This window comes from Pecten maximus, chromosome 5, assembly GCF_902652985.1.
Source record: "Pecten maximus chromosome 5, xPecMax1.1, whole genome shotgun sequence".
Lineage (NCBI taxonomy): Eukaryota > Metazoa > Mollusca > Bivalvia > Pectinida > Pectinidae > Pecten > Pecten maximus.
This window is the reverse complement of record NC_047019.1, coordinates 49,567,882-49,579,995: the sequence shown is the minus strand read 5'-3', so window position 1 is coordinate 49,579,995 and position 12,114 is coordinate 49,567,882. Positions and strand designations below refer to the sequence as shown.

At 38.2% G+C, this 12,114-nt stretch overlaps 1 protein-coding gene across 3 annotated transcripts in view; it reads right to left on the bottom strand.

Moving 5' to 3' along the window:
* Positions 1-12,114, bottom strand: part of LOC117328276 (protein shank-like) — a 126,309-nt gene that overhangs the window by 35,951 nt on the left and 78,244 nt on the right. The window lies entirely within an intron of this gene.

Sequence of the window (12,114 nt, the reverse complement as noted above, 5' to 3'; positions counted from 1 at the left end):
GTATTACTTTGGTAACCTTGGTAAATATTGTTGTAGTTTATTGCTTGGTAAATACCTTCCGCAATTTACTACCAGAGAACTTCTCTTCAGATCGATCAGTTGAGCACTAGTAATCCAGAGGTCCTGGGTTCGATTTATAGCAGAGGCAGAGATGTAAATTTAATCAATCCTGCCCTCTGTTACAGTACCAAAGTATCATCATTGATATCAAATGACTTATAAAACGTCTAAGTGCCATGCAATCTGTATACCCTTGGAAGGTGCAGAAAAAGGTCAAAAAATTATGTTGGGCAGTGATGTGACACCAGATCAACCTGATTACAGGTAGGACAGGTATACACACCTTCTGTTGTATCTACATACACCAGCTTCAGGTACAAAATGAATCATTACTTCACTATGTCGTACTTTTTATGCAGAACATGCAGACATTGTTCTGATTCCTCTATAGAATGTTATTATAAGATTGACTGCTGTTTAACTCTATACACAATGGATACACACGTTTTCACACAGATGAAGTTAAAAAGGTTGGCGATAGTTTTCTGATCTTACATCATATTTCAGTTCATTCTTTATTTGTGTATTTAATGATTTATGAAGTCACACAATCCTCAATACTTCTAACAAAGTGTTTGTTACTTGTTTACCTGGGTTTACCTGTAACAGGTAAATCTGATAAGGTAGATGGAGACATCTCTACACAATAAACCCTAGGCACACAAATCTACATACTCATCCATCAATCAACAATGGCTTTAAACTCATGTATTTGAGAAATATTTATTTCAAGTCAGGACAACAGAGACGTCAAATAGAGCCAATGACCTTCTGAATTACAATGCTGACCTCCGTAAAAATAAACCTAATTGCCATGGACACTGTATGAATTCCTTTGGAAAACAGGATGATACATTATATCTGTTGTAGTGTATACAGCTGTAGTATCAGAATTGGAGGACTACGTATGACCAGACACTACTGTAAACTCTAGGCTGTCCCAATCATAAGCCTTGTGTAAATAGTTGATCTCAACACATTACAAACTTGTTACACAATATCAAACATGTTATGTCATTGTAATATCCATCGATGCTTACCTCAATGTCAAGGTTAACTATTTCAATGGAAATGAATTTTACCCTACATATCTTACATGTACTTTAATGTCAAAACACTGACAAAGCCTATATATTAGTATAATTTCATTACAATGTGTTGACTGAACACACTGAATTGTTACCGCCCTCCTCGCGGCCAGACAATACCTGCACTCCAGTTCTCACAGATTACACCAGCTACACAGATATGTTTTATATACATATCTATAAATAATTTTACATTATTACTAGATAGCGGCGGTGACAATCCACCACCCAATGTATCTTAAAGCATCAGAATATTCCCAAAGAAAACTTAATTAACACCCTACTCATTATAAATTGCCAATACATCCAACACTATCAGATGCCAGTGTTTAAATGCTGTAATACAGACTACCCAAACTTACATATTTTTCTTTGAGAACTTTCGTGACAGCATTGTCCTGACACTAGCTCCACCTGGTGACCAGTATCTGTCCACCAGTCACTGTCCTTGATATTCCATCATCATCGTTACCACACTGAATACACTTTTAAAACACTACTGACTTTTCAGTTTGAGGCTTCAATCACATCTTCATATCACAGATAAACTGCCTCACAGAGTGAAGCATGATAATATTTGACCTTGAAAATATATACAAGCTAACTGCAGAGTGAGGTGATGTAATTTACATCTCTGACAGTTGTCCACAGGAATCAGTGTGTGCCAATCACACCTCGATAAGGAATGCCAAAAGTTGTGATTGTTTCCAGGAACAAATGAGAGTCAGAGCAGGGATGATCCACCCCGAAATTGATACCAGCAGGATAGTGACAATCACTTCATTAGTAAGTATAGTACATGGACTCGTGATATTCTAATCTAATCTCCACATTCATCACCCTATATACAGGTGTATACCTTCTCTTGACTACCACGCACGACTGACAATTAGTTTGTCAATTAGGACACCAGGTCAACAGAAAATTGATCGGAGGTGAAAAATTTGCTGAAACTCTGATAGATAAGGACGCAATGAAATGCACTTGAAACCCACCATTAAATACATATGTTAGTTTACGCCTGATGTGGTAATCGGTATTGTGGCTGGTCTGACTGGTGTTATAAGGATGTCTGTGGTGTCTATAGGAGACACAATATTTGGTGTCTGTAGGATATTTCTGGTCTCTATAGTAGATACAATATTTGGTGTCTGTAGGATATATCTGGTGTCTGTAGGAGACACAATATTTGGTGATGTTAGGATATTTCTGGTGTCTGTAAGAGACACAATATTTGGTGATGTTAGGATATTTCTGGTGTCTGTAAGAGACACAATATTTGGTGTCTGTAGGATATTTCTGGTATCTGTAAGAGACACAATATTTGGTGATGTTAGGATATCTCTGGTATCTGTAAGAGACACAATATTTGATGATGTTAGGATATTTCTGGTATCTGTAAGAGACACAATATTTGGTGTCTGTAGGATATCTCTGGTATCTGTAAGAGACACAATATTTGATGATGTTAGGATATCTCTGGTATCTGTAAGAGACACAATATTTGGTGATGTTAGGATATTTCTGGTATCTGTAAGAGACACAATATTTGGTGTCTGTAGGATATCTCTGGTGTCTGTAAGAGACACAATATTTGGTGGTGTTAGGATATTTCTGGTATCTGTAAGAGACACAATATTTGGTGTCTGTAGGATATTTCTGGTATCTGTAAGAGACACAATATTTGGTGATGTTAGGATATTTCTGGTATCTGTAAGAGACACAATATTTGGTGTCTGTAGGATATTTCTGGTGTCTGTAGGAGACACAATATTTGGTGATGTTAGGATATCTCTGGTGTCTGTAAGAGACACAATATTTGGTGATGTTACGATATTTCTGGTATCTGTAAGAGACACAATATTTGATGATGTTAGGATATTTCTGGTATCTGTAAGAGACACAATATTTGGTGGTGTTAGGATATTTCTGGTATCTGTAAGAGACACAATATTTGGTGTCTGTAGGATATTTCTGGTGTCTGTAAGAGACACAATATTTGGTGTCTGTAGGATATTTCTGGTATCTGTAAGAGACACAATATTTGGTGTCTGTAGGATATCTCTGGTATCTGTAAGAGACACAATATTTGGTGATGTTAGGATATCTCTGGTGTCTGTAAGAGACACAATATTTGGTGTCTGTAGGATATTTCTGGTGTCTGTAGGAGACACAATATTTGGTGATGTTACGATATTTCTGGTGTCTGTAAGAGACACAATATTTGGTGGTGTTAGGATATTTCTGGTATCTGTAAGAGACACAATATTTGGTGTCTGTAGGATATTTCTGGTATCTGTAAGAGACACAATATTTGGTGTCTGTAGGATATTTCTGGTATCTGTAAGAGACACAATATTTGGTGTCTGTAGGATATATCTGGTGTTTGTAAGAGACACAATATTTGGTGTCTGTAGGATATTTCTGGTATCTGTAAGAGACACAATATTTGGTGATGTTAGGATATTTCTGGTATCTGTAAGAGACACAATATTTGGTGGTGTTAGGATATTTCTGGTATCTGTAAGAGACACAATATTTGGTGTCTGTAGGATATTTCTGGTATCTGTAAGAGACACAATATTTGGTGATGTTAGGATATTTCTGGTGTCTGTAAGAGACACAATATTTGGTGATGTTAGGATATTTCTGGTATCTGTAAGAGACACAATATTTGGTGTCTGTAGGATATTTCTGGTATCTGTAAGAGACACAATATTTGGTGATGTTAGGATATTTCTGGTATCTGTAAGAGACACAATATTTGGTGGTGTTAGGATATTTCTGGTATCTGTAAGAGACACAATATTTGGTGTCTGTAGGATATTTCTGGTATCTGTAAGAGACACAATATTTGGTGATGTTAGGATATTTCTGGTATCTGTAAGAGACACAATATTTGGTGTCTGTAGGATATTTCTGGTGTCTGTAAGAGACACAATATTTGGTGATGTTAGGATATTTCTGGTATCTGTAAGAGACACAATATTTGGTGGTGTTAGGATATTTCTGGTATCTGTAAGAGACACAATATTTGGTGTCTGTAGGATATTTCTGGTGTCTGTAAGAGACACAATATTTGGTGATGTTAGGATATTTCTGGTATCTGTAAGAGACACAATATTTGGTGTCTGTAGGATATTTCTGGTATCTGTAAGAGACACAATATTTGGTGTCTGTAGGATATTTCTGGTGTCTGTAAGAGACACAATATTTGGTGATGTTAGGATATTTCTGGTATCTGTAAGAGACACAATATTTGGTGTCTGTAGGATATTTCTGGTGTTTGTAAGAGACACACTATTTGGTGATGTTAGGATATGTCTGGTGTCTGTAAGAGACACAATATTCGGTGTCTGTAGGATATCTCTGGTGTCTGTAAGAGACACAATATTTGATGATGTTAGGATATTTCTGGTATCTGTAAGAGACACAATATTTGATGATGTTAGGATATTTCTGGTATCTGTAAGAGACACAATATTTGGTGTCTGTAGGATATTTCTGGTGTTTGTAAGAGACACAATATTTGGTGTCTGTAGGATATATCTGGTGTCTGTAAGAGACACAATATTCGGTGTCTGTAGGATATATCTGGTGTCTGTAAGAGACACAATATTTGGTGTCTGTAGGATATATCTGGTGTCTGTAAGAGACACAATATTCGGTGATGTTGGTAGATCTGTCTAATGTTATATATAAAGATACATGATTAGTTCTCAAATATTTCAGGTCAATTGCTATTTAGAGAACAACAGTTGTACTCAGTTTCAAAAATGCATGAATACAACTATTTTTTATGAAGGAAATTCTTTTCTAGAAAAGGATAAAATCTAGCTGGGTCAAATACATACGGGATAATAAAGGATTGTTTAGGTTATCTAGTGAGAACATCGAACAACGTCCCATTGATGTCCAAGATACAGTGAGATCACCTACAATAGGAGTCACTGCAGAAACATAACCTATCAGCATCTACTGATATTATCACAGTCAACCACCGGAAACCATTTCCTCCAGAGCACTGGAGCACATCAACCGGGAGTAGCTATGACAATATCCTATTCACCCGTCTCATTACAGGGATCACATATTTACAAGCCTAGAAAAAATTCAAACAAAAACTTAACCACTTATCGGTATAATCCTATACAAAAGCTAGATCTGAAATAGAACTCTCAGCTATATTCCGTGTGATATCAGCATTCAAACATTTTCTGTCAAAGTTTTTTTTCCATCAAGATATCCTTTCTCTTCATCGAAAAATGCTTAAAATGTTCTCTTGTTAGTCATTTTTGAGATTCTGTACTGATGCCCTTTTGACAGGTAAAAAAATGATTAGGAAAAAATAAATCAAGCCAGGAGCCCAAGAAAAAGGAGGGAGATCATACATAGTTGAGGGGATTATTGGTAGAAAAACAGTAATGTTCACCTCAACATGTAGGTTTGAGGCTGTGTGAGTAAAGTCAGACGACCCTGGCCAGGGACAGTATTGGCTCTCCTTGAGGAGTTCCTGTGAAACAGCATGCCCCATTTCAGCGATTAAACCACGTTGGCCAACAAATATCACAGGGAAAGATGATTTGTCACCCCATACCTGGACATACACAGTACCCCACATACCTCTAACATGGATATTGTCAGTATAGGAAATCTACACTATGTACAACATGATATATCAAACCAGGCAACATTACACAACCTGCAGACCAGTAAAATACACTGGTTTCAGGTTCTATAATATATCTCTCTATTTTAACATCTGTTTAGGCTCAATTTTCCTAACTTCCTTTCTATATTTCCCTGAAGGAATCCAAGAAGGGATACAACAGCTGTATATTGGTGCAGGTCTATAGTAAAACAGCTGTATATTGGTGCAGGTCTATAGTAAAACAGCTGTATATTGGTGCAGGTTTAAAGTAAAACAGCTGTGTACTGGTGCAGGTTTATAGTAAAACAGCTGTATATTGGTGCAGGTTTAAAAAGCTGTGTACTGGTGCAGGTTTATAGTAAAACAGCTGTATACTGGTGCAGGTTTAAAAAGCTGTATACTGGTGCAGGTCTATAGTAAAACAGCTGTATACTGGTGCAGGTCTGTAGTAAAATAGCTGTATACTGGTGCAGGTCTATAGTAAAATAGCTGTGTACTGGTGCAGGTCTGTAGTAAAATAGCTGTATACTGGTGCAGGTCTATAGTAAAACAGCTGTATACTGGTGCAGGTCTATAGTAAAACAGCTGTGTACTGGTGCAGGTCTATAACAAGGGCCCAATGGGCCCAAATCGCTCACCTGCAATGCAGTGATCTTTTCATATATGGATCCTGCAGTTATTTGAAAGCATGCTACAGGACCAATATAATGTCTCTCTGCACTTTGGCTTTTCACTAAAAGTCATTTAAAGATTTAAGCATACTTGATCGACGTGACCTTGAATGAAGGTCAAGGTCATTCATTTGAACAAACTTGGTAGCCCTTTACCCCAGCATGCTACAGACCCAATATCAACTCTCTGGGACTCTTGGTTATTGAGTAGAAGTCGTTTAAAGATTTAAGCCTTTTTGACTCCTGTGACCTTGAATGAAAGTCAAGGTCATTCATTTGAACAAACTTGGTAGCCCTTCACCCCAGCATGCTACAGGCCAAATATTAGGTCTCTGGGACTCTTGGTTATTGAGAAGAAGTCGTTTAAAGATTTTAGCCTTTTTGACTCCTGTGACCTTGAATGAAAGTCAAGGTCATTCATTTGAACAAACTTGGTAGCTCTTTACCCCAGCATGCTACAGGCCAAATATTAGGTCTCTGGGACTGTTGGTTATCGAGAAGAAGTCGTTTAAAGATTTTAGCCTTTTTGGCCCCTGTGACCTTGAATGAAGGTCAAGGCCATTCATTTGAACAAACTAGGTAGCCCTTCATCCCAGCATGCTACAGACCCAATATCAACTCCCTGGGACTGTTGGTTATTGAGAAGAAGTCGTTTGAAGATTTTAGCCTTTTTGACCCCTGTGACCTTGAATGAAGGTCAAGGTCATTCATTTGAACAAACTTGGTAGCCCTTCACCCCAGCATGCTACAGGCCAAATATTAGGTCTCTGGGACTCTTGGTTATTGAGAAGAAGTCGTTTAAAGATTTTAGCCTTTTTGACTCCTGTGACCTTGAATGAAAGTCAAGGTCATTCATTTGAACAAACTTGGTAGCCCTTCACCCCAGCATGCTACAGACCCAATATCAACTCCCTGGGACTCTTGGTTATTGAGAAGAAGTTGTTTAAAGATTTTAGCCTTTTTGACCCCTGTGACCTTGAATGAAGGTCAAGGTCATTCATTTGAACAAAATTGGTAGCCCTTTACCGCAGCATGCTACAGACCCAATATCAACTCCCTGAGACTCTTGGTTATTGAGAAGAAGTCGTTTAAAGATTTTAGCCTTTTTGACTCCTGTGACCTTGAATGACGGTCAAGATCATTCATTTGAACAAACTTGGTAGCCCTTCACCCGAGCATGCTACAGACCCAATATCAACTCCCTGGGACTCTTGGTTATTGAGAAGAAGTCGTTTAAAGATTTTAGCCTTTTTGACTCCTGTGACCTTGAATGAAAGTCAAGGTCATTCATTTGAACAAACTTGGGAGCCCTTCACCCCAGCATGCTACAGACCCAATATCAAGTCCTTGGGACTCTTGGTTATTGAGAAGAAGTCGTTTAAAGATTTTAGCCTTTTTGACTCCTGTGACCTTGAATGACGGTCAAGGTCATTCATTTGAACAAACTTGGTAGCCCTTCACCCGAGCATGCTACAGACCCAATATCAACTCCCTGGGACTCTTGGTTATTGAGAAGAAGTCGTTTAAAGATTTTAGCCTTTTTGACTCCTGTGACCTTGAATGAAAGTCAAGGTCATTCATTTGAACAAACTTGGGAGCCCTTCACCCCAGCATGCTACAGACCCAATATCAAGTCCTTGGGACTCTTGGTTATTGAGAAGAAGTCGTTTAAAGATTTTAGCCTTTTTGACTCCTGTGACCTTGAATGACGGTCAAGGTCATTCATTTGAACAAACTTGGTAGCCCTTCACCCGAGCATGCTACAGACCCAATATCAACTCCCCGGGACTCTTGGTTATTGAGAAGAAGTCGTTTAAAGATTTTAGCCTTTTTGACTCCTGTGACCTTGAATGAAAGTCAAGGTCATTCATTTGAACAAACTTGGGAGCCCTTCACCCCAGCATGCTACAGACCCAATATCAAGTCCTTGGGACTCTTGGTTATTGAGAAGAAGTCGTTTAAAGATTTTAGCCTTTTTGACTCCTGTGACCTTGAATGAAGGTCAAGGTCATTCATTTGAACAAACTTGGTAGCCCTTTGCCCCAGCATGCTACAGACCCAATATCAAGTCCCTGGGTCTTTTGGCTATTTAGAAGAAGTCGTCTAATTTTTTTTTAGCCTTTTTGACTCCTGTGACCTTGAATGAAAGTCAAGGTCATTCATTTGAACAAACTTGGTAGCCCTTTACCCCAGCATGCTACAGACCCAATATCAACTCCCTGGGACTGTTGGTTGTTGAGAAGAAGTCGTTTGAAGATTTTAGCCTTTTTGACTCCTGTGACCTTGAATGAAGGTCAAGGTCATTCATTTGAACAAACTTGGTAGCCCTTCACCCCAGCATGCTACAGGCCCAATATTAGGTCTCTAGGCCTTTTGGTTATTGAGAAGAAGTTGCTTTAATGGAAAGTTGACGCCGGACGGACGACGGACGGACGACGGACGCCGCGCCACGGCATAAGCTCACTTGCCCTTCGGGCAGGTGAGCTAATAAAACAGGTCTGTAGTAAAATAGCTGTATACTGGTGCAGGTCTGTAGTAAAATAGCTGTATACTGGTGCAGGTCTATAGTAAAATAGCTGTATACTGGTGCAGGTCTGTAGTAAAATAGCTGTATACTGGTGCAGGTCTATAGTAAAACAGCTGTTTACTGGTACAGGTCTATAGTAAAACAGCTGTGTACTGGTGCAGGTTTATAGTAAAACAGCTGTATACTGGTGCAGGTCTATAGTAAAACAGCTGTATACTGGTGCAGGTCTATAGTAAAACAGCTCCTCATGATCAGTCTATGTAAATCTGTATCAACCCTTAATGGCTGTGTTGTAACAAGTAATCCTGATATCTAATTTTGTAAGCTGCATAATTTATAAACCTCGCTTTACTATAAATACCTTAACTAAGTGGTGACAACTATCATTTTCTAACTGGGCTAATTAACATACCAGAGATTTTAAATATGTCACTGGTCTTCAACATTTTGTCATGATCATATGGTGTCAGGTAAATCAAACAAGATACACTGACATGACCTTCAGTGTAAACCTAACAAGATATACCTAACGAAATATATTTAGAGACAGTGACCTTCACTTTGAACCTAATAAGATATACTAAGAGACTTGACCATCAGTGTGAACCTAATGATATACTTTGAGACAGTGACCTTCACTGACTTTGGTATAAAAGCAGACTGTGTTCATCCAATGATTTTGAATTTTCTTTATATGATATTCTAGTTTTGTGATTGAATAAAAATGAAAATGTCAGTCATGATGAGATAAGGAAGTTTTCAGCTGATGACAAAGTACAGGATTGGAGTTTACAATTATATGACATCTTGACAAGTAATTGTTTAGTTACTGCAGAAAACAAATGTGTACACAACACTGGAGTCACGATCGAGGACAACACATAGAATGACGTTATAGTGACCGCTGCTTCTGACCAGTATGACATCACAACATGAAGCATATCTCAGACCAATGTACATCATGTACTGATACGACTGTTTAGTGACCAGTGTCACGGTCAAAAGTTGTCAACAAATAATCTGACAACTAAATTACATGGTCATTACGTCAGACAACCAGGAAACAGTACAGCCCTGCCTGATACACCTAGTCATTTGTCTGATACACTGACCGGCGGTCACTACCAGGTATATGTAATATACCCCAAGGGAACTGTGTTGTCCACTGTAAAAAAATTACTGTAGATTCTTCCAATCCAAGATTTATGTTTTACTAGTTAACAATATATACTGGACAGATGGATGAACATCGTGTTACAACGTGTTAATGCTATATAACAGCACACAGTGAAACCAAGACTGAGAATTCTCCACACATCTACAAATTTTATATCACATTAAGAACGTACTTCATCTGACTTTTAAGAATTAACCATGAAAAAAGGGGTAATAGACGGAAATTTAAAACAAAAATTGTTTTCATTTAAAAGAGGCAATTATTTCTTAGAACCAAATTACAGCAAGTGCCTAGACAGAGCTTGCTTATCATGAGATTGTTATGCTGACAGACGTTTTTACCTGCTAACCCACTGATACACAATGGTGATCTCCATGGTCAGTTTGTTATGTCCATATATCAATCTCAATGGTCATTAAGTGATGTCACAAAATGTAGTTTGGTTGTCAAATATTTACTAACAATGTCCTGGCTGTACAGGTCCCTCTCATCACTATACATGAGTATAATATAGGTCTGACTGGCTACACTTAATCCTTAGTCTTTAATCCACTAATCCACCAGTCTGTGATGGCTGTGCCATTTTTTGGTCTACATTGTGATTTAGCTGAAAAACTCTGAGAGACAGGAATAGGGACTCCTTTTCCCTTTAAATACTACTCACATTAATTTTGTAAGCCGATATTAGGCCAATTCTGCTACTCAAGTACCCCACCTGGCTGTTCTATCAATGATCCCCCTAAAGTACCCCAATCTTGCTGTTCTATCAATGATCCCCCTAAGGTACCCCACCTGGCTGTTCTATCAATGATCCCCCTAAAGTACCCCAATCTTGCTGTTCTATCAATGATCCCCCTAAAGTACCCCAATCTTGCTGTTCTATCAATGATCCCCCTAAAGTACCCCACCCATGCTGTTCCTTGAATGATCCACCTAATGTATCCCACCCGTGCTGTTCTATCAATGATCCCCCTAATGTATCCCATCTGTGCTGTTCTATCAATGATCCCCCTAAAGTACCCCATCCTGCCATGACTGTATCCAGCCAACAAACTCCTATGACAATAGACCAGAAGATGATGTCGTTACCATGACAACACCATCAGCAGGTAAAACCTGTCCAGGTCTCCGTCTACATTACTGCCATTACGGTAATCATTAGTTTTCAACATTCAATCCTGATAATCATTAGGGTGTACCAACAATATGACAGCCATTTTCAAACTCTCATTTTGGTTACATAGAAAAATATTCTCAGTAAATTAACTTCCAGGTATAGATGGTATATGACAGTCAACATTTTACTGTAAATTACAGTAAATTAACAGTCTACATTGGAGGGGGTCTGTTTTATTTCTCTATAAATTGACAGTCTACATTGGAGGAAGTCTGTTTTATTTCTCTATAAATTGACAGTCTACATTGGAGGGGGTCTGTTTTATTTCTCTATAAATTGACAGTCTACATTGGAGGGGGTCTTGTTTTATTTCTCTATAAATTAACAGTCTACATTGGAGGGGGTCTGTTTTATTTCTCTATAAATTAACAGTCTACATTGGAGGAAGTCTGTTTTATTTCTCTATAAATTGACAGTCTACATTGGAGGAAGTCTGTTTTATTTCTCTATAAATTAACAGTCTACATTGGAGGGGGTCTGTTTTATTTCTCTATAAATTAACAGTCTACATTGGAGGGGGTCTGTTTTATTTCTCTATAAATTAACAGTCTACATTGGAGGGGGTCTGTTTTATTTCTCTATAAATTAACAGTCTACATTGGAGGGGGTCTGTTTTATTTCTCTATAAATTAACAGTCTACATTGGAGGGGGTCCGTTTTATTTCTCTATAAATTAATCGGTCTACATTCTTTTGCTGCACCTTTGTATATGCACAGGTGAGAAGTACACTGCTGGCTATACGGACGATTATGTCACCAGGAA